Source organism: Lissotriton helveticus, chromosome 3_2 (assembly GCF_964261635.1).
Source record: "Lissotriton helveticus chromosome 3_2, aLisHel1.1, whole genome shotgun sequence".
Classification (NCBI taxonomy): domain Eukaryota; kingdom Metazoa; phylum Chordata; class Amphibia; order Caudata; family Salamandridae; genus Lissotriton; species Lissotriton helveticus.
Genome location: NC_136062.1, coordinates 391,986,923 through 392,010,150, shown reverse-complemented (window position 1 = coordinate 392,010,150; position 23,228 = coordinate 391,986,923).

Here is a 23,228-nt window from a genome sequence, read left to right as displayed (position 1 = left end):
GAAATGCCCAAAGAGATCACCCCCTCCCACTGGAGGAAAGGCCCCGGGAGTCGCTAGTGTAGCGCTCGGGGAGGAGATGTCCTTAAGTAAGGGAAGGGAGTGGGTGGGAGTCACCTTAGTGTCCCTGGGTGATCGGGAGATGGTTCCAAAGATCCAGGTGCCCGCGAATACTACCAAGTTTGGGCAGTGGATCACCATCAATGGCCATAGAGGGGAAGCTCTGAGAGATACAGGAGCCAGTATGATCTATGGTAAGGAGTCATCTGGTGTCCTCGGAGCAGGTGATGCCAGGCGTACTTCATCCAGCCGCAATGGCTGACGGCAGAATGGGTCACTATCCTGTGGCCGAGGTTCCCTTTGAGTGGGGAGGGGTTGCAGGTCCACTTCGAGTCGCCGTAAGCCCCGCCGTGCCAGTCGATTGTTTGCTGGCCAATTATATGGAGCACAATGCTTGGAAGGAGGTAGAATACCGGACTCATTCTGAGATGCTGGGTACACCTGATTGGGCCTGTGTGAGTACCAGGTCGGCGACTGCTCGAGAGGAGAAGTCGCAGGGGTCGGAGTCTGGAACAATGGCCCACCCCGTAGCTGCTGATGAGGGAGCATGTCGAGGACAGGAGGAGCCTGCCTCGACGTCCGTGCCCCGTGAGGCGGATAGGCCACCTGCGGAGGTGGACCTGGAGTCCACGGAAGAGGACATGGTTCCGTTGGAGAACTTACCTATCCCCGCTGATTGGCGAGTGGAGGGAGGTCCGTCCAGGGAGGAACTGAGCAAGGGACAAAGGGAATGTCCCTCCCTCGAGGGTCTGAGGCAACAGGCTGAAGCCCAAGCAGCAGGTAACGAGTCTGGAAACTATCATGTTTACTGGGAGGATGGCCTTCTCTACAGTGAACCCAGGGCTCCAGTGCACGGATTGTCACGGGCCCTGGTAGTCCCACAGTGTTACCGAGCCTTCCTGTTAGAGTTGGCTCATGAGATTCCCTTGGCAGGACACTTGGGTCAGGACAAGACCTTTGCCAGGCTTGTCCCCCACTTTTATTGGCCTCGAATGAGGGTGGCGTCCGACGCATACTGTCGGTCGTGTGTGTCATGCCAAGCCAGTGGGAAAACAGGGATGAAGCTGAAAGCTCCCCTGGAACCACTTCCCGTCGTTGGCACCCCCTTTGAAAGGGTGGGCATCGACATTGCTGGGCCCCTAGATCCACCGACAACCTCCGGTCACAGGTTTATCCTGGTACTGGTGGATCATGCCACAAGATATCCAGAGGCAATTCCTCTGAGAACCAACACTGCACCGGTGGTGGCAAAGGCCCTGATGGGGATCTTTACCCGAGTGGGTTTCCCCAAGGAAGTTGTGTCTGATAGGGGGACCAACTTCATGTCAGCATACATGCGGGCAATGTGGAAGGAGTGTGGAGTGACCTACCGGTTCACCACTCCTTATCACCCACAGGCCAATGGCCTTGTGGAAAGATTCAACAAGACGTTGAAGGGTATGATCAGAAGTCTACCCGAAAGCCTGCGGAGGAAATGGGACGTCCTCCTACCCTGTTTACTTTTTTCTTACAGGGAAGTGCCGCAGAAGGGAGTGGGCTTCAGCCACTTCGAACTTTTGTAAGGGCACCCTGTACGTGGACCTCTCAGCCTGGTGAGAGACTCCTGGGAAAAGTCTCCCCGGAAAGTTCCCCAGGATGTGGTGAGCTACATGCTGGCCTTCCGGAGCCAAATGGCTAAGTTGTGGAAGCAAGCTTCTGACAACTTGGAAGCCAGCCAGGAAGTGATGAAAGCATAGTACGACCACAACGCTCACCCAGTGGAGCTGGAGCCTGGACAGAAGGTGTGGGTGATGGAGCCGGGAGAGCTGAGCGCTCTTCAGGACCGTTGGACAGGCCCCTATGAGGTATTCGAAAAGATGGGCAAGTCTACCTACCTGGTGGACGTCAAGACCCCACGGCATCCCCATAGGGTGCTGCATGCCAATCGCCTCAAGCCCCACAATGAGAGGCCCGAAGTCATGTTAATCATGGTGACTGATGGATCGGAGGAAGAGGACACTGAGCCTCTCCCCGACCTGTTTGCGTCTCAAGAGAAGGATGGGTCAGTGGGGGGAGTGAAACTCTCACCATCCCTAACTCTGGAGCAGCAGGAGGAATGTCGCCAGGTCTTGGAGAAGAGTCTTGCCGGTGGCAGTGGCAGGCTCTATCCGCTCGCGCTGTGTTCTACTACTGTGTCACACTGTTAGCGCTGATCTATAGCGTGTTATTTTAATTTTAGCGAGTAAGGCTAAATTTTAAAAGTTTTGTGTGCTTAATAATTCTTGTCACTCACATTCTCGCCGACTCCCGCCCCGGTCCGCCGCGTCCATTGTGGGCGTTTGTTTGCGGAGGGTGAGGAGGAGCCTAGCACTTCCGGGCTCCGGGCTGCCAGGTCAGCGTCCTAGTTGCGCTGTAGGCGATGTGTATTTAATCTGCAGCTTCACGCAGTCGCGCTGTGGAGAAGAGTCTTGCCGGTGGCAGTGGCAGGCTCTATCCGCTCGCGCTGTGTTCTACTACTGTGTCACACTGTTAGCGCTGATCTATAGCGTGTTATTTTAATTTTAGCGAGTAAGGCTAAATTTTAAAAGTTTTGTGTGCTTAATAATTCTTGTCACTCACATTCTCGCCGACTCCCGCCCCGGTCCGCCGCGTCCATTGTGGGCGTTTGTTTGCGGAGGGTGAGGAGGAGCCTAGCACTTCCGGGCTCCGGGATGCCAGGTCAGCGTCCTAGTTGCGCTGTAGGCGATGTGTATTTAATCTGCAGCTTCACGCAGTCGCGCTGTGGAGAAGAGTCTTGCCGGTGGCAGTGGCAGGCTCTATCCGCTCGCACTGTGTTCTACTACTGTGTCACACTGTTAGCGCTGATCTATAGCGTGTTATTTTAATTTTAGCGAGTAAGGCTAAATTTTAAAAGTTTTGTGTGCTTAATAATTCTTGTCACTCACATTCTCGCCGACTCCCGCCCCGGTCCGCCGCGTCCATTGTGGGCGTTTGTTTGCGGAGGGTGAGGAGGAGCCTAGCACTTCCGGGCTCCGGGCTGCCAGGTCAGCGTCCTAGTTGCCCCTACTGCCTATAAATGTGTGTTGGCCAGCGACCGCGCAGCGGACGCGTGCAGCGGGCGCGCCGGAAGCGTGCCGAAGTCGAGCCAAAGTCTAGCCCGTCTGCGCCCGTCCGCGGCCGGACTGGGCGCGGGGCCCTACACCCTGGTCTACCGAAGCCCATGCACATACGGTATGATAAACAATCCCTGTTGAAACTTCGTCCTGCTATAACTCTACCATGTTTACACTCTATGGCGGCTCTATCAATACACAACTGCCCTATGTGCCCTTTTACTCCAGAAACTGGCTCCATAAAAGTACCCCCCAAAAGCCTGATGAAAGCGGCGCTGCTTAATTGCAGATCTCTCAGTAAACACTGCATCCAAATTCATCATTTACTCGAGGATGAAGCACTCGATATTTTGCTATTAACTGAAACCTGGCTTGGCGAACAGTCTGACCCAGACATTATAGAGGCGTTGCCTCCTGGCTATTCCCTCTCCAGGCTTGACAGGCAGGACGGTAGGGGCGGAGGAATAGCTATCGCCGTTAGAGCTCCACTGGAATGCTCCTTATCTCCCCTGACAATTGACCACTGTGAAGCTGCTTCCTTCACTATCATACTGGAGCCTAAACACTCCCTGTCAGGCATTCTTATATACAGACCCCCAGGCAGATTGTTTGACTTTACAGCTAGCCTAGTAGAGGCTACAGCACACCTCGCCTTGAGGAAATCTAGACTCTTAGTGCTTGGGGACATGAACATTCATTTTGACGATGTCCTTGACAAAGATGCCTCCTTCATAAAAGCAGAATTACTTTCCCTGCAGCTAGCTCTTAAAAACCAGGACCCTACCCACAGACAAGGTCACCTGCTCGACCCTGTTTTTAGTAACTGGAGTGGAGTGGAAGCGCTTCCTCCAATACCCGTCCCCTGGTCGGACCACTTTGTCATTCCCTTACAGATATGGGTGTCTGAGTCTGAAACTAGGAAAGATAGCACGCTGATCTACCAATGTCGAAAGTGGAAAAACTTTAACTTAGACACTTTCATTGACAAACTTGAAGCGGCAGGACCGCCTGGAGGGTCCGATTGCGAGACCGCTTACACATGCTTAAAGAACTGTGTCCTAACTGCCCTAGACAATACCGCTCCGGCTCGTAGGTCAGTAATCAACAAAAAGATGAGAAAACCCTCCCCGTGGTTTACATCAGAACTTCAGGCTGCCAAATCTGCATGCAAAAAACTGGAACGCGAATGGCGCACCAACTTTTGCCCTACAGCTAAAAACCAGTATAAAAAAGCGCAAACGAACTACTACAAACTAATTCGTTCCGCTAAAGCACTTCATTACAAGACCCGCATTGGAGAGGCTGAGAACTCCTCAAAAGAGCTTTTTAAAATTTTTAAAGAAATCTCTGTGGTAACTAATGATAACATATCCCAGAATGACTCTGTTGAAACGTGCAATGATATTGCTAAATACTTTGCCAGTAAAATTACCAACATCTACGCAAATTTCTCTAATGATTTGCCCTCGGGCTCTGACTTTATTGAGAACTTGGAGATCATTCATGCTAAGACATGCCTAAATTGCTTTTCAGTCCCTTCTACTACAACATTAACAAGTATCTGTAAAAGCATTAAATCAGGCTCCCCTCGGGATCCTGCCCCTCCCAAGATACTAGCAGCTAGCCTTAAAGTCTTAGCTCCATACTTTAGACACATTCTCCAACTCTCCTTTTCTACGGCCACCCTCCCTGCGGAGTGGAAGAAAGCCGTTGTACTTCCGATAAAGAAAAAACCGAACATAAGTCAGGACATCCTAGAAAAACTGTGGCCCATCTCGTTGCTGCCTTATCTGGCGAAGGTGGCCGAAAAAATAGCCAACAGCCAACTCATGGCCCATCTAGAGTCAAATAATGCCTTCCACAGTTCTCAATCAGGGTTTAGGTCAGGACACTCCACTGAGACCGCCCTTCTGAGAGCGACCGAAACCTTATGGGCAGGCGCTGATGAGGGCCAGACCATGGCATTGATTATGCTTGACCTTAGTGCCGCGTTCGACACTGTGGCACATTCCATCTTGCTGCAGTGTCTGAACAAAGCCGGGGTCACCCAGGAAGCACTGGGCTGGTTGAAAGCTTTCCTTACCAACAGCTGCTTCCAGGTCCAGAGAGGCATGTACCTCTCTGATAGCATAGCCTTAGAACAGGGGGTACCTCAGGGCTCTGCCCTGAGCCCCACCCTGTTCAATCTTTACATGGCCCCTCTGGCTGAAGTGGTTCAATCGTTCGGCATTGAATTAGTTTCATATGCCGACGATACCCAACTTCTCATCTCCCTGTCCCAAGCCCCCTCCATTGCTGCGGACAACTTTAAAACCTGCATGCAGGCTCTTGCAGGTTGGATGACCCAACACTGCCTGAAGCTAAATGGTTCAAAAACGGAGGTTCTGGTAATTGGAGGCAGGGATACGAGCTGGACCAAGGAGTGGTGGCCATCATGTCTGGGGCCGTTACCCACTCCCTGCAAAGCAGCCAAGAACCTAGGGATCTGGGTTGATCCCAAACTCTCTTATGACAGCCATGTGCACAAAGTGGTAGGGAAATGCTTCGGGGTAATGAAGACCCTTAACCGTACCCTAGACCTCCTCCCTCTTGAAGCCAGGCGCACTATGACTCAAGCTCTAGTGACCTCGAGGATAGACTATGGCAATGTGCTTCTCCTCGGAACAACGCAAAAAAACATCAGGAGACTCCAAGTACTCCAAAATACGGCAGCACGCCTAGTCCTTAGACTCCCAAAAAGAGCAGCCTCTAAACCTGCCCTAGCCACTCTACATTGGCTTCCCATAAAAAAGAGAGTCCTATTTAAAGCACTTCTCATGTGCTACAGGATCGTCTCACACAAAGCTCCCCCCTACATGACCGATCTGGCTATCCCCTATGAGCCAAACAGAACTCTTCGCTCTGGGGGAACCGGATTGCTCAAAATTCCCCGCATCAAGAAAGCCAGAATGGGTGGTTGCTCTTTTCGTGTAGTGGCTGCCAAAGAATGGAACTCTCTCCCCATGAGCATCAGACAAGCGGATACTGAGACCATGTTTAGAAAACGTCTGAAAACCCATCTGTTTTCTCTATAACTTCCTCTCCTGGTCCTGACCTTCTCCACAGCGCGGGGACACGCCGGGATGGCGTCACCATGCGCTTTACAAGCCCCTTTATTATTATTATTAGGGTCATTCTCTCCTCTGTTCTCCCTTGTCCCGGGTAAGACCCATCTGTGTGTTCATGACATGGACACCGGTGACAGCCCACCTGTGAAGTCTAAGTCTTACCGGCTGTCGTAAAAGGTGAAGGCCAGCATCCGAAGCGAAGTAGCTAAGATGCTGGAGCTCAGAGTCATTGAACCTTCGAATAGCCCTAGGTCTAGCCCGGTGGGTTTAGTTCCCAAAGCTGCACCACCTGGCACCACGCCAGAATTGCGATTCTGCGTGGACTATCGAGGACTCAATTCGGTCACGAAGACCGATGCTCATCCGATCCCTCGGTTGGATGAACTAATTGACCGGTTGGGAGCTGCCCAATATCTGAGTACCATTGACCTCACAGCAGGGTACTGGCAGATTTCCATGACTGATGGAGCAAAGGAAAGGTCAGCCTTCTCCACACCTGATGGACACTACCAGTTCTGTGTGATGCCCTTTGGGCTCAAGAACGCTCCTGCAACATTCCAGCGACTGGTGAACACGATCCTCACTGGGAAGGAATCCTTCTCTGCTGCTTACCTGGACGACATTGCCGTCTTCAGTAGCAGGTGGGGGGATAACTTGCAGCACCTGCAAGACGTTCTCCAGGCCCTGGAACAAGCTGGTCTGACGATCAAGGCCAGCAAGTGTCAGATTGGGCAGGGGTCGGTGGTGTACTTAGGTCACTTGGTGGGCCGGGGAACGGTGCAACCCCTTCAGGCAAAGATTGAGGCAATCGTGGCCCGGGAACCCCCCAAGACCCAGACTGAGGTCCGAGCCTTCCTGGGCCTCACAGGTTACTACAGACGGTTCGTGAAGGGGTATGGCACTATGGTGGCTCCCCTTACTGACCTCACGGCCAAGAAGCAACCCAGGAGAGTCATCTGGACCGAGGCTTGCCAACGAGCCTTCGACACCCTGAAACAAGCATTGTGCAACGCTCCAATTTTGAAGGCTCCAGATTTCTCAAAGGAATTCATTGTCCAGACAGACGCATCCGACATTGGCATTGGGGCGGTGCTATCGCAACTCAATGAAGAGGGTCTGGATCAACCTGTGGTCTTCCTGTCATGGAGACTACTTCCCCGGGAACAGAGATGGAGTACCATTGAGCGGGAAGCCTTTGCGGTGGTCTGGGCACTGAAGAAGCTGCGACCATACCTGTTTGGTTCGCACTTCCTGGTTCAGACAGACCACCGACCCCTTCGTTGGCTCATGCAGATGAAGGGGGAAAACCCAAAACTGTTGAGGTGGTCTATCTCCCTACAGGGAATGGACTTTCGGGTGGAACATCGGCCCGGAGCTGACCACGCCAATGCAGACGGTCTCTCCAGGTATTTCTGCCTTAGTGTTGAGAACTCCCAAGGGGTTGGGTAGCTCTCCCCACTTTCAGCTGGGGGGGACGCGTGTTAGACCTGTCTGCTTCTGAGAGTCCCCTCACACTATGATTTATTTTGTTCCCCTGTGCCTCCTAAAATTTGTCGCTTTTTCTTTGTCTACCAGGACCTTTTTGTGTGTTGTCCCATGGGGCTAGATGCTCTTTGATGCCCAGTTGCTCACCAAGTTCCTGGCACCTATGTACAAGGCGCCTGACGGAACCAGTGGCATAACCAACTGGGGTTGTCAACCCTAAAATGGTGGACACCATTGTCCCCTATGAGAGTGACTCCCATTGGAGCCCCTCTGACCTCTGACCCTTTGAAGGTTTTGGCGCACTTTGTGTAACCTGCAAACCTGACAGGAATCCCCTCAGGAGTTACAAGTACACAAAATGGCTGCCTTAGGAAGCCCAGTACGGTGGCTCCTAATGACCAAAAAGATACCTTGAAAGGGCCATGTCATTGATATAGCCAGGGAAGGTTCTAGAACCTTCTAGCTCGTGCTGGCATCCTAGGGCACGGGCTATGAAAGGCCCAGTCCCTGGCGGCCATAAAAAAGAATGATCAAAGAACACCAGAAGAAGAGGACTTGACCCCAGATTGACACCTGCCCTGTTAACCCCCTGAGGCAGCTGATAGCGCAGGCAGAAGAGCAGCAGAGGTTGCTGGCGTGGACCCTCACTGGCGTTCCAGTCAGAAGCGTGAGCAGTGACCTCTAGCCTTCAGCGCCTGGTCAGCGAGTGCCCAATTGCCCCTCAGAGACTTTGGCCATAGTTAGAGCCTCCCCGCCCCCCAGTGGTGAGATCGCAACTGCAACTCTTAAAAGTGCCACCTTCAACTTAAGAGCCTCCTGGCGGGCGTTCGGACGTCTCCGAACCCACCGCCGTCGACGCGCTGTTTGTGGATAGAAGGTGAGGTGCTGCGCTGGGGCGGGGAAAGGCTGGCCTTCATTTGGGCGAGATTACTGTCTCTGCCCTGCCCGAGTGACTTGGGAGCTGGAGTGTGGGCGGGAACCCCACCCCATGAGTGAGCTCGGAGGGAGGATCGCGGAGCCCCTGGAACCCCCCTTCGCCCTTGGGAGAAGTGCCATACTGACTGGAGCGCTTACCGGCGCCGCCGAAGTGAGGTGGGCCGTCTCTACCCCTGAAGTTGCCGCGTTGTTGTGGAACTGTGATGCGGTCTCATTTTGAACTGTGCGCGCAGGTGTTTTGGCCCCTCCGGCAGCCCGTTCGACGGTCCCAAGACTCGTGAACTGGAGCCGCCTTCGGAAACCCCGCCTGCGCTGACAGAAGCGCACAGACTCCTCCGGCAGCAGTAGCATTGAACCGGCTGGCCGCGGAGTGTAATTGCCGTACTCATTTTATGCCTTTATCTTCCAGATATACGCGCAATGAGTTGTGAGTGCAACTAAGGGATTATCACGCGTATCTTGTGCCAGAGAGCCCAAACCCGTGAACACTTCAAAAACTGTAAGAGCACGCATTCCGCATTGAATGACAAACGTAATGTGTTTACCCTGAAAGTGATTAATTGGTGGCAGCGATACCAGAATGACCCTGTGATATTTTTTCCAGTCATTGCTGATATTTATTCCAGTCATTGCTGATATTTATTCCAGTCATTACTGATATTTATTCCAGTCATTGCTGATATTTATTCCAGTCATTGCTGATATTTATTCTAATGTATTGAATCCTGATATTTATCCAGTATATTTATTTATTAGAGTCCAACTATTTATTCCTGAGAAACCAGTACACAGCTAATCAAACCCATGTAAGAAATGTGAATGTGATTACCTAAGTGAACTTCCTTCAAACCCAGAGAACTTTTACATAAACGAAACGTATTTTTCTATAACAGTGGTGTGGTGTCCTTCTTTTTGTGTGGTGTGCAGGGAGTTATTATTTGGTCAAAGCCGGCTTAACACAACAGCCTTCTACCGCCTTGTCACTCAAGCCAAGCTACCCCCCTTTGTGCTGGGCTTGCCTATCGCAGGTCCAACAGTGGGAGAGTAGATGGTTGCTACAGGACATCAGGCCGTGGGACCACAAGGGATAGAGAGCTGTGGAGGCTGCTGTAGACTTGTGACATCAGATTGTGTAATGCTGGGAGATCTTAGGGTTGCTAAAGGGCCTAAAGCCGTGGAGGGGCCAGAAAGCTGTGCAGGCAGCTGTAATAACAAGACTTGTGACATCCGATTGTGTAATAGTGGGATAGCAGAGGGTTCCTACAGGCCACGGACCACAAGGGCCAGATAGCTATGCAGGCCGCTGTAACAATGAGACTTGTGACATCAGATTATGTAATAGTGGGAGAGCAGAGGATTGCTACGGGACCTCAGGCTGTGGGACCACAGGGGCCAGAAAGCTTTGCAGGCCGCTGTAATAATGAGAGTTGTGACATCAGATTGTGTAATAGTGGGAGAGCAGAGGTTTGCTACGGAACCACAGGCCGTGGGACCACAGGGGCCACACAGCTGTGCAGGCCGCTATAATAATGAGAGTTGTGACATCAGATTGTGTGATAGTGGGAGAGCAGAGGGGTGCTACGGTACCTCGGCCCGTAGGACAACAGGGGCCTGATAGCTGTGCAGGCCGCTGTAATAATGAGACTTGTGACATAAGATTATGTAATAGTGGGAGAGCAGAGGGTTGCTTCGGGACCTCAGGCCGTGGGACCACAGGGGCCAGAGAGCTCTGCAGACCGCTGTAATAATGAGACTTGTGACATCAGATTGTGTAATAGTGGGAGAGCAGAGGGTTGCTACGGGACCTCAGGCCGTGGGACCACAGGGGTCAGAGAGCTGTGCAGGCCACAGTAATAATGAAACTTGTGACATAAGATTGTGTAATAGTGGGAGAGCAGAGGGTTGCTACGGGGCCTCAGGCCGTGGGACCACAGGGGCCAGAGAGCTGTGCATGCCACTGTAATAATGAGACTTGTGACATCAGATTGTGTAATAGTGGGAGAGCAGAAGGTTGCTACAGGACCTAAAGCCGTGGGACCACAAGGGCCAGAGAGCTGTGCAGGGCGCTGTAATAACAAGACTTGTGACATCCGATTGTGTAATAGTGGGAGAGCAGAGGGTTCCTATGGGGCCACAGGCCGTGGACCACAAGGGCCAGAGAGCTGTGCAGGCCGCTGTAATAATGAGACTTGTGACATCAGATTGTGTAATAGTGGCAGAGCCAAGGATAGCTATGGGACCTCAGGCCGTGGGACCACAGGGGCCAGAAAGCTTTGCAGGCCGCTGTAATAATGAGACTTGTGACATCAGATTGTGTAATAGTGGGAGAGCAGAGGGTTGCTACAGGAGCACAGGCCGTGGGACGACAGGGGCCACACAGCTGTGCAGGCCGCTATAATAATGAGAGTGTGACATCAGATTGTGTATTAGTGGGAGAGCAGAGGGATGCTACGGTACCTCAGGCCGTGGGACCACAGGGGCTAGAGAGCTGTTCCGGCTACTGTAATAATGAGACTTGTGACATCAGATTGTGTAATAGTGGGAGAGCAGAGGGGTGCTACGAGACCTGAGGCCGCGGGACCACAGGGGCCAGATAGCTGTGCAGGCCGCTGTAATAATGAGACTTGTGACATAAGATTGTGTAATAGTGGGAGAGCAGAGGATTGCTACGGGACCTCAGGCCGTGGGACCACAGGGGCCAGAGAGCTCTGCAGGCCGCTGTAATAACGAGACTTGTGACATCAGATTGTGTAATACTGGGAAAGCGGAGGATTGCTAAAGGGCCTAAAGCCGTGGGACCACAGGGGCCAGAGAGCTGTGCAGGCCGCTCTAATAACAAGACTTGTGACATCCGATGTGTAAAAGTGGGATAGCAGAGGGTTCCTACGGGGCCACAGGCCGCGGACCACAAGGGCCAGAGAGCTGAGCACACTGCTGTAACAATCAGCCTTGTGACATCAGAATATGTAATAGTGGGAGAGCAGAGGGATGCTACGGGACCTCAGGCCGTGGGAACATAGGGGCCTGAAACCTTTGCAGGCCGCTGTAATAATGAGACTTGTGACATCAGATTGTGTAATAGTGGGAGAGCAGAGGGTTGCTACGGGACCACAGGCCGTGGGACCACAGGGGCCACACAGCTGTGCAGGCCGCTATAATAATGAGAGTTGTGACATCAGATTGTGTAATAGTGGGAGAGCAGAGGGATGCTACGGTACCTCGGGCATTGGTACCACAGGAGCTAGAGAGCTTTGCAGGCCGCTGTAATAATGAGACTTGTGACATCAGATTGTATAATAGTGGGAGAGCAGAGGGATGCTACGGTACCTCAGGCCGTGGGACCACAGCGGCTAGAGAGCTGTGCCGGCCACTGTAATAATGAGACTTGTGACATCAGATTGTGTAATAGTGGGAGAGCAGTGGGTTGCTACGAGATCTGAGGCCGCGGGACCACAGGGGCCAGATAGCTGTGCAGGCCGCTGTAATATTGAGACTTGTGACATAAGATTTTGTAATAGTGGGAGAGCAGAGGATTGCTAGGGGACATCAGGCCGTGGGACCACAGGGGCCAGAGAGCTCTACAGGCCGCAGTAATAACGAGACTTGTGACATCAGATTGTGTAATAGTGGGAGAGTAGATGGTTGCTACAGGACATCAGGCCGTGGGACCACAAGGGATAGAGAGCTGTGGAGGCTGCTGTAGACTTGTGACATCAGATTGTGTAATACTGGGAGATCGGAGGGTTGCTAAAGGGCCTAAAGCCGTGGGACCATAGGGGCCCGAAAGCTGTGCAGGCAGCTGTAATAACGAGACTTGTGACATCCGATTGTGTAATAGTGGGATAGCAGAGGGTCCCTACAGGGCTACAGGCCACGGACCACAAGGGCCAGAGAGCTGTGCAGGCCGCGGTAACTATGAGACTTGTGACATCAGATTATGTAATAGTGGGAGAGCAGAGGATTGCTACGGGACCTCAGGCTGTGGGACCACAGGGGCCAGAAAGCTTTGCAGGCCGCTGTAATAATGAGAGTTGTGACATCAGATTGTGTAATAGTGGGAGAGCAGAGGGATGCTACGGTACCTCGGGCCGTGGGACAACAGGGGCCTGATAGCTGTGCAGGCCGCTGTAATAATGAGACTTGTGACATAAGATTATGTAATAGTGGGAGAGCAGAGGGTTGCTTCGGGACCTCAGGCCATGGGACCACAGGGGTCAGAGAGCTGTGCAGGCCACAGTAATAATGAGACTTGTGACATAAGATTGTGTAATAGTGGGAGAGCAGAGGGTTGCTACGGGGCGTCAGGCCGTGGGACCACAGGGGCCAGAGAGCTGTGCATGCCACTGTAATAATGAGACTTGTGACATCAGATTGTGTAATAGTAGGCGAGCAGAGGGTTGCTACGGGACCTCAGGCCATGGGACGACAGGGGTCAGAGAGCTGTGCAGGCCACAGTAATAATGAGACTTGTGACATAAGATTGTGTAATAGTGAGAGAGCAGAGGGTTGCTACGGGACCTCAGGCCGTGGGACCACAGGGGCCAAAGAGCTGTGCAGGCCGCTGTAATAATGAGACTTGTGACATCAGACTGTGTAATAGTTGGAGAGCAGAAGGTTGCTACAGGACCTAAAGCCGGGGTACCACAAGGGCCAGAGAGCTGTGCAGGCCGCTGTAATAACGAGACTTGTGACATTCGATTGTGTAATAGTGGGAGAGTAGAGGGTACCTACGGGGCCACAGGCCGCGGACCACAATGGCCAGAGAGCTGTGCAGGCCGCTGTAATAGTGAAACTTGTGACATCAGATTGTGTAATAGTGGGAGAGCAGAGGGTTGCTACGAGACCTGAGGCTGTGGGACCACAGGGGCCAGAGAACTCTGCAGGCCGCTGTAATAATGAGACTTGTGACATCAGATTGTGTAATAGTGGGAGAGCAGAGGGTTGCTACGGGACCTCAGGCCCTGGGACCACAGGGGCCAGAGAGCTGTGCAGGCCACAGTAATAATTGGACTTGTGACATAAGATTTTGTAATAGTGGGAGAGCAGAGGGTTGCTACGGGGCCTCAGGCCATGGGACCACAGGGGCCAGAGAGCTGTGCATGCCACTGTAATAATGAGACTTGTGACATCAGATTGTGTAATAGTGGGAGAGCAGAGGGTTGCTACAGGACCTTAGGCAGTGGGACCACAGGGGCCAGAGAGCTGTGCAGGCCACTGTAATAACGAGACTTGTGACATCCGATTGTATAATAGTAGAAGAGCAGATGGTCGCTATGCGACCTCAGGCCGGGGACCACAGGGGCCACCCAGCTGTGCAGGCCGCTGTAATAATGAGACTTGTGACATCAGACTGTGTAATAGTGGGAGAGCAGAAGGTTGCTATAGGACCTAAAGCAGTGGTACCACAAGGGCCAGAGAGCTGTGCAGGCCGCTGTAATAACGAGACTTGTGACATCCGATTGTGTAATAGTGGGAGAGTAGAGGGTTCCTACGGGGCCACAGGCCGTGGACCACAAGGGCCAGAGAGCTGTGCAGGCCGCTGTAATAATGAGACTTGTGACATCAGATTGTGTAATAGTGGGAGAGCAGAGGGATGCTACGGGACCTTTGGCAGAGGGACCACAGGGGCCAGAGAGCTGTGCAGGCCACAGTAATAATGAGACTTGTGACATCAGATTGTGTAATAGTAGGAGAGCAGATGGTCGCTATGCGACCTCAGGCCGGGGACCACAGGGGCCACACAGCTGTGCAGGTCGCTGTAATAATGAGACTTGTGACATAAGATTTTGTAATAGTGGGAGAGCAGAGGGTTGCTACGGGGCCTCATGCCGTGGGACCACAGTGGCCAGAGAGCTGTGCAGGCCACAGTAATCATGAGACTTGTGACATAAGATTTTGTAATAGTGGGATAGCAGAGGGTTGCTACGGGGCCTCAGGCCGTGGGAGCACAGGGGCCAGAGAACTCTGCAAGCCGCTGTAATAATGAGACTTGTGACATCAGATTGTGTAATAGTGGGAGAGCAGAGGGTTGCAACGGGGCCTCAGGCCGTGGGACCACAGGGGCCAGAGAGCTGTGCATGCCACTGTAATAATGAGACTTGTGACATCAGATTGTGTAATAGTGGGAGAGCAGAGGGTTGCTACAGGACCTTAAGCAGTGGGACCACAGGAGCCAGAGAGCTGTGCAGGCTGCTGTAATAATCAGACCTGTGACATCAGATTGTATAATAGTAGGAGAGCAGAGGGTCGCTATGCGACCTCAGGCCGGGGACCACAGGGGCCACACTGCTGCGCAGGCCACTGTAATAATGAGACTTGTGACGTCAGATTGTGTAATAGTGAGAGAGCAGAGGGTTGCTACGGGACCTCAGGCCGTGGGACCACAGGGGCCAGAGAGCTGCGCATGCCACTGTAATAATGAGACTTGTGACATCAGAATGTGTAATAGTGGGAGAGCAGAGGGTTGCTACAGGACCTTAAGCAGTGGGACCACAGGAGCCAGAGAGCTGTGCAGGCTGCTGTAATAATCAGACCTGTGACATCAGATTGTGTAATAGTAGGAGAGCAGGGGGTCGCTATGCGACCTCAGGCCGGGGACCACAGGGGCCACACAGCTGTGCAGGCCGCAGTAATAATAAGACTTGTGACATCAGATTGTGTAATAGTGAGAGAGCAGAGGGTTGCTACGGGACCTCAGGCCGTGGGACCACAGGGGCCAGAGAGCTGTGCAGGCCGCTGTAATAATGAGACTTGTGACATCAGAATGTGTAATAGTGGGAGAGCAGAAAGTTGCTACAGTACCTAAAGCCGTGGGACCACAAGGGCCAGAGAGCTGTGCAGGCTGCTGTAATAACGAGACTTGTGACATCCGATAGTGTAAAAGTGGGAGAGCAGAGGGTTCCTACGGGGCCACAGGCCGCGGACCACAAGGGCCAGAGAGCTGTGCAGGCCGCTGTAATAACGAGACTTGTGACATCCGATTGTGTAATAGTGGGGGAGCAGAGGGTTCCTATGGGGCCACAGGCCGTGGACCACGAGGGCCAAAGAGCTTTGCAGGCCGCTGGAATAATGAGACTTGTGACATCAGACTGTGTAATAGTGGGAGAGCAGAAGGTTGCTACAGGACCTAAAGCCGTGGTACCACAAGGACCAGAGAGCTGTGCAGGCCGCTGTAATAACGAGATTTGTGACATCAGATTGTGTAATAGTGGGAGAGCAGAGGGTCGCAACGGGGCCTCAGGCCGTGGGACCACAGGGGCCACACAGCTGCGCAGGCCACTGTAATAATGAGACTTGTGACGTCAGATTGTGTAATAGTGAGAGAGCAGAGGGTTGCTACGGGACCTCAGGCCGTGGGACCACAGGGGCCAGAGAGCTGTGCAGGCCGCTGTAATAATGAGACTTGTGACATCAGACTGTGTTATAGTGGGAGAGCAGAAGGTTGCTACAGGACCTAAAGCCGTGGTACCACAAGGACCAGAGAGCTGTGCAGGCCGCTGTAATAACGAGATTTGTGACATCCGATTGTGTAATAGTGGGAGAGCAGAGGGTTCCTACGGGGCCACAGGCCACGGACTACAAGGGCCAGAGAGCTGTGCAGGCTGCTGTAATAATGAGACTTGTGACATCAGATTGTGTAATAGTGGGAGAGCAGAGGGTTGCTACGGGACCACAGGCCGTGGGACAACAGGGGCCACACAGCTGTGCAGGCTGCTATATTAATGAGAGTGTGACATCAGATTGTGTATTAGTGGGAGAGCAGAGGGATGCTACGGTACCTCAGGCCGTGGGACCACAGGGGCTAGAGAGCTGTGCCGGCCACTGTAATAATTAGACTTGTGACATCAGATTGTGTAATAGTGGGAGAGCAGTGGGTTGCTACGAGACCTGAGGCCGCGGGACCACAGGGGCCAGATAGCTGTGCAGGCCGCTGTAATAATGAGACTTGTGACATAAGATTTTGTAATAGTGGGAGAGCAGAGGATTGCTACGGGACCTCAGGCCGTGGGACCACAGGAGCCAGAGAACTCTGCAGGCCGCTGTAATAATGAGAGTTGTGACATCAGATTGTGTACTAGTGGGAGAGCAGAGGTTTGCTACGGAACCACAGGCCGTGGGACCACAGGGGCCACACAGCTGTGCAGGCTGCTATAATAATGAGAGTGTGACATCAGATTGTGTATTAGTGGGAGAGCAGAGGGATGCTACGGTACCTCAGGCCGTGGGACCACAGGGGCTAGAGAGCTGTGCCGGCCACTGTAATAATGAGACTTGTGACATCAGATTGTGTAATAGTGGGAGAGCAGTGGGTTGCTACGAGACCTGAGGCCGTGGGACCATAGGGGCCAGAAAGCTGTGAAGGCAGCTGTAATAACGAGACTTGTGACATCCGATTGTGTAATAGTGGGATAGCAGAGGGTTCCTACAGGGCCACAGGCCACGGACCACAAGGGCCAGAAAGCTTTGCAGGCCGCTGTAATAATGAGAGTTGTGACATCAGATTGTGTAATAGTGGGAGAGCAGAGGTTTGCTACGGAACCACAGGCCGTGGGACCACAGGGGCCACACAGCTGTGCAGGCCGCTATAATAATGAGAGTTGTGACATCAGATTGTGTAATAGTGGGAGAGCAGAGGGATGCTACGGTACCTCGGCCCGTAGGACAACAGGGGCCTGATAGATGTGCAGGCCGCTGTAATAATGAGACTTGTGACATAAGATTATGTAATAGTGGGAGAGCAGAGGGTTGCTTCGGGACTTCAGGCCGTGGGACCACAGGGGTCAGAGAGCTCTGCAGACCGCTGTAATAATGAGACTTGTTACATCAGATTGTGTAATAGTGGGAGAGCAGAGGGTTGCTACGGGACCTCAGGCCGTGGGACCACAGGGGTCAGAGAGCTGTGCAGGCCACAGTAATAATGAGACTTGTGACATAAGATTGTGTAATAGTGGGAGAGCAGAGGGTTGCTACGGGGCCTCAGGCCATGGGACCACAGGGGCCAGAGAGCTGTGCATGCCACTGTAATAATGAGACTTGTGACATCAGATTGTGTAATAGTGGGAGAGCAGAGGGTTGCTAAAGGACCTTAGGCAGTGGGACCACAGGGGCCAGAGAGCTGTGCAGGCCGCTGTAACAATCAGACTTGTGACATCAGATTGTGTAATAGTGGGAGAGCAGAGCGTCGCTATGCGACCTCAGGCCTGGGACCACAGGGGCCACACAGCTGTGCAGGCCACTGTAATAATGAGACTTGTGACATCAGATTGTGTAATAGTGAGAGAGCAGAGGGTTGCTATGGGATCTCAGGCCGTGGGACCACAGGGGCCAGAGAGCTGTTCAGGCCGCTGTAATAATGAGACTTGTGACATCAGACTGTAATAGTGGGAGAGCAGAAGGTTGCTACAGCACCTAAAGCCGTGGGACCACAAGGGCCAGAGAGCTGTGCAGGGCGCTGTAATAACGAGACTTGTGACATCCGATTGTGTAATAGTGGGAGAGCAGAGGGTTCCTATGGGGCCACAGGCCGTGGACCACAAAGGCCAGAGAGCTGTGCAGGCCGCTGTAATAATGAGACTTGTGACATCAGACTGTGTAATAGTGGCAGAGCAGAGGATAGCTATGGGACCTCAGGCCGTGGGACCACAGGGGCCAGAAAGCTTTGCAGGCCCCTGTAATAATGAGACTTGTGACATCAGATTGTGTAATAGTGGGAGAGCAGAGGGTTGCTACAGGAGCACAGCCCGTGGGACGTCAGGGGCCACACAGCTGTGCAGGCCGCTATAATTATGAGAGTGTGACATCAGATTGTGTATTAGTGGATGAGCAGAGGGATGCTATGGTACCTCAGGCCGTGGGACCACAGGGGCTAGAGAGCTGTTCCGGCCACTGTAATAATGAGACTTGTGACATCAGATTGTGTAATAGTGGGAGAGCAGAGGGTTGCTACGAGACCTGAGGCCGCGGGACCACAGGGGCCAGATAGCTGTGCAGGCCGCTGTAATAATGAGACTTGTGACATAAGATTGTGTAATAGTGGGAGAGCAGAGGATTGCTACGGGACCTCAGGCCGTGGGACCACAGGGGCCAGAGAGCTCTGCAGGCCGCTGTAATAACGAGACTTGTGCCATCAGATTGTGTAATACTGGGAGAGCGGAGGGTTGCTAAAGGGCCTAAAGCCGTGGGACCACAGGGGCCAGAGAGCTGTGCAGGCCGCTCTAATACCGAGACTTGTGACATCCGATTGTGTAAAAGTGGGATAGCAGAGGGTTGCTACAGGAGCACAGGCCGTGCGACGACAGGGGCCACACAGCTGTGCAGGCCGCTATATATGAGAGTGTGACATCAGATTGTGTATTAGTGGAAGAGCAGAGGGATGCTATGGTACCTCAGGCCGCGGACCACAGGGCCAGAGAGCTGGGCAGGCCGCTGTAACAATGAGCCTTGTGACATCAGATTATGTAATAGTGGGAGAGCAGAGGGTTGCTACGGGGCCTCAGGCCGTGGGACCACAGGGGCCAGAGCGCTGTGCATGCCACTGTAATAATGAGACTTGTGACATCAGATTGTGTAATAGTGGGAGAGCAGAGGGTTGCTACAGGACCTTAGGCAGTGGGACCACAGGGGCCAGAGAGCTGTGCAGGCCGCTGTAATAACGAGACTTGTGACATCCGATTGTGTAATAGTAGAAGAGCAGATGGTCGCTATGCGACCTCAGGCCGGGGACCACAGGGGCCACCCAGCTGTGCAGGCCGCTGTAATAATGAGACTTGTGACATCAGACTGTGTAATAGTGGGAGAGCAGAAGGTTGCTATAGGACCTAAAGCAGTGGTACCACAAGGGCCAGAGAGCTGTGCAGGCCGCTGTAATAACGAGACTTGTGACATCCGATTGTGTAATAGTGGGAGAGTAGAGGGTTCCTACGGGGCCACAGGCCGTGGACCACAAAGGCCAGAGAGCTGTGCAGGCCGCTGTAATAATGAGACTTGTGACATCAGATTGTGTAATAGTGGGAGAGCAGAGGGTTGCTACGAGACCTCAGGCCGTGGGACCACAGGGGCCAGAGAGCTGTGCAGGCCACAGTAATAATGAGACTTGTTACATAAGATTTTGTAATAGTGGGAGAGCAGAGGGATGCTACGGGACCTTTGGCAGAGGGACCACAGGGGCCAGAGAGCTGTGAAGGCCACAGTAATAATGAGAATTGTGACATCAGATTGTGTAATAGTAGGAGAGCAGATGGTCGCTATGCGACCTCAGGCCGGGGACCACAGGGGCCACACAGCTGTGCAGGCCGCTGTAATAATGAGACTTGTGACATCAGACTGTGTAATAGTGGGAGAGCAGAAGGTTGCTATAGGACCTAAAGCAGTGGTACCACAAGGGCCAGAGAGCTGTGCAGGCCGCTGTAATAACGAGACTTGTGACATCCGATTGTGTAATAGTGGGAGAGTAGAGGGTTCCTACGGGGCCACAGGCCGTGGGACCACAGGGGCCAGAGAGTTGTGCAGGCCACAGTAATAATGAGACTTGTGACATAAGATTTTGTAATAGTGGGAGAGCAGAGGGTTGCTACGGGGCCTCATGCCGTGGGACCACAGGGGCCAGAGAGCTGTGCAGGCCACAGTAATAATGAGACTTGTGACATAAGATTTTGTAATAGTGGGATAGCAGAGGGTTGCTACGGGGCCTCAGGCCGTAGGGAGCACAGGGGCCAGAGAACTCTGCAAGCCGCTGTAATAATGAGACTTGTGACATCAGATTGTGTAATAGTGGGAGAGCAGAGGGTCGCAACCGGGCCTCAGGCCGTGGGACCACAGGGGCCACACAGCTGCGCAGGCCACTGTAATAATGAGACTTGTGACGTCAGATTGTGTAATAGTGAGAGAGCAGAGGGTTGCTACGGGACCTCAGGCCGTGGGACCACAGGGGCCAGAGAGCTGTGCAGGCCGCTGTAATAATGAGACTTGTGACATCAGACTGTGTAATAGTGGGAGAGCAGAAGGTTGCTACAGGACCTAAAGCCGTGGTACCACAAGGACCGGAGAGCTGTGCAGGCCGCTGTAATAACGAGATTTGTGACATCCGATTGTGTAATAGTGGGAGAGCAGAGGGTTCCTACGGGGCCACAGGCCGCGGACTACAAGGGCCAGAGAGCTGTGCAGGCTGCTGTAATAATGAGACTTGTGACATCAGATTGTGTAATAGTGGGAGAGCAGAGGGTTGCTACGGGACCACAGGCCGTGGGACGACAGGGGCCACACAGCTGTGCAGGCCGCTGTAATATTGAGACTTGTGACATAAGATTTTGTAATAGTGGGAGAGCAGAGGATTGCTACGGGACCTCAGGCCGTGGGACCACAGGGGCCAGAGAACTCTGCAGGCCGCTGTAATAATGAGAGTTGTGACATCAGATTCTGTAATAGTGGGAGAGCAGAGGTTTGCTACGGAACCACAGGCCGTAGGACCACAGGGGCCACACAGCTATGCAGGCTGCTATAATAATGAGACTTGTGACATAAGATTTTGTAATAGTGGGAGAGCAGAGGATTGCTACGGGACCTCAGGCCGTGGGACCACAGGGGCCAGAGAACTCTGCAGGCCGCTGTAATAATGAGAGTTGTGACATCAGATTGTGTGATAGTGGGAGAGCAGAGGTTTGCTACGGAACCACAGGCCGTGGGACCACAGGGGCCACACAGCTGTGCAGGCCGCTATAATAATGAGAGTTGTGACATCAGATTGTGTAATAGTGGGAGAGCAGAGGGATGCTACGGTACCTCGGCCCGTAGGACAACAGGAGCCTGATAGCTGTGCAGGCCGCTGTAATAATGAGACTTGTGACATAAGATTATGTAATAGTGGGAGAGCAGAGGGTTGCTTCGGGACTTCAGGCCGTGGGACCACAGGGGTCAGAGAGTTCTGCAGACCGCTGTAATAATGAGACTTGTGACATCAGATTGTGTAATAGTGGGAGAGCAGAGGGTTGCTACGGGACCTCAGGCTGTGGGACCACAGGGGTCAGAGAGCTGTGCAGGCAACCGTAATAATGAGACTTGTGACATAAGATTGTGTAATAGTGGGAGAGCAGAGGGTTGCTACGGGGCCTCAGGCCGTGGAACCACAGGGGCCAGAGAGCTGTGCATGCCACTGTAATAATGAGACTTGTGACATCAGATTGTGTAATAGTGGGAGAGCAGAGGGTTGCTACAGGACCTTAGGCAGTGGGACCACAGGGGCCAGAGAGCTGTGCAGGCCGCTGTAACAATCAGACTTGTGACATCAGATTGTGTAATAGTGGGAGAGCAGAGGGTCGCTATGCGACCTCAGGCCTGGGACCACAGGGGCCACACAGCTGTGCAGGCCACTGTAATAATGAGACTTGTGACATCAGATTGTGTAATAGTGAGAGAGCAGAGGGTTGCTATGGGACCTCAGGCCGTGGGACCACAGGGGCCAGAGAGCTGTGCAGGCCACTGTAATAATGAGACTTGTGACATAAGACTGTAATAGTGGGAGAGCAGAAGGTTGCTACAGCACCTAAAGATGTGGGACCACAAGGGCCAGAGAGCTGTGCAGGGCGCTGTAATAACGAGACTTGTGACATCCGATTGTGTAATAGTGGGAGAGCATAGGGTTCCTATGGGGCCACAGGCCGTGGACCACAAGGGCCAGAGAGCTGTGCAGGCCGCTGTAATAATGAGACTTGTGACATCAGACTGTGTAATAGTGGCAGAGCAGAAGGTTGCTACAGGACCTAAAGCCGTGGTACCACAAGGACCGGAGAGCTGTGCAGGCCGCTGTAATAACGAGATTTGTGACATCCGATTGTGTAATAGTGGGAGAGCAGAGGGTTCCTACGGGGCCACAGGCCGCGGACTACAAGGGCCAGAGAGCTGTGCAGGCTGCTGTAATAATGAGACTTGTGACATCAGATTGTGTAATAGTGGGAGAGCAGAGGGTTGCTACGGGACCACAGGCCGTGGGACGACAGGGGCCACACAGCTGTGCAGGCTGCTATAATAATGAGAGTGTGACATCAGATTGTGTATTAGTGGGAGAGCAGAGGGATGCTACGGTACCTCAGGCCGTGGGACCACAGGGGATAGAGAGCTGTGCCGGCCACTGTAATAATTAGACTTGTGACATCAGATTGTGTAATAGTGGGAGAGCAGTGGGTTGCTACGAGACCTGAGGCCGCGGGACCACAGGGGCCAGATAGCTGTGCAGGCCGCTGTAATATTGAGACTTGTGACATAAGATTTTGTAATAGTGGGAGAGCAGAGGATTGCTACGGGACCTCAGGCCGTGGGACCACAGGGGCCAGAGAACTCTGCAGGCCGCTGTAATAATGAGAGTTGTGACATCAGATTCTGTAATAGTGGGAGAGCAGAGGTTTGCTACGGAACCACAGGCCGTAGGACCACAGGGGCCACACAGCTGTGCAGGCTGCTATAATAATGAGAGTGTGACATCAGATTGTGTATTAGTGGGAGAGCAGAGGGATGCTACGGTACCTCAGGCCATGGGACCACAGGGGCTAGAGAGCTGTGC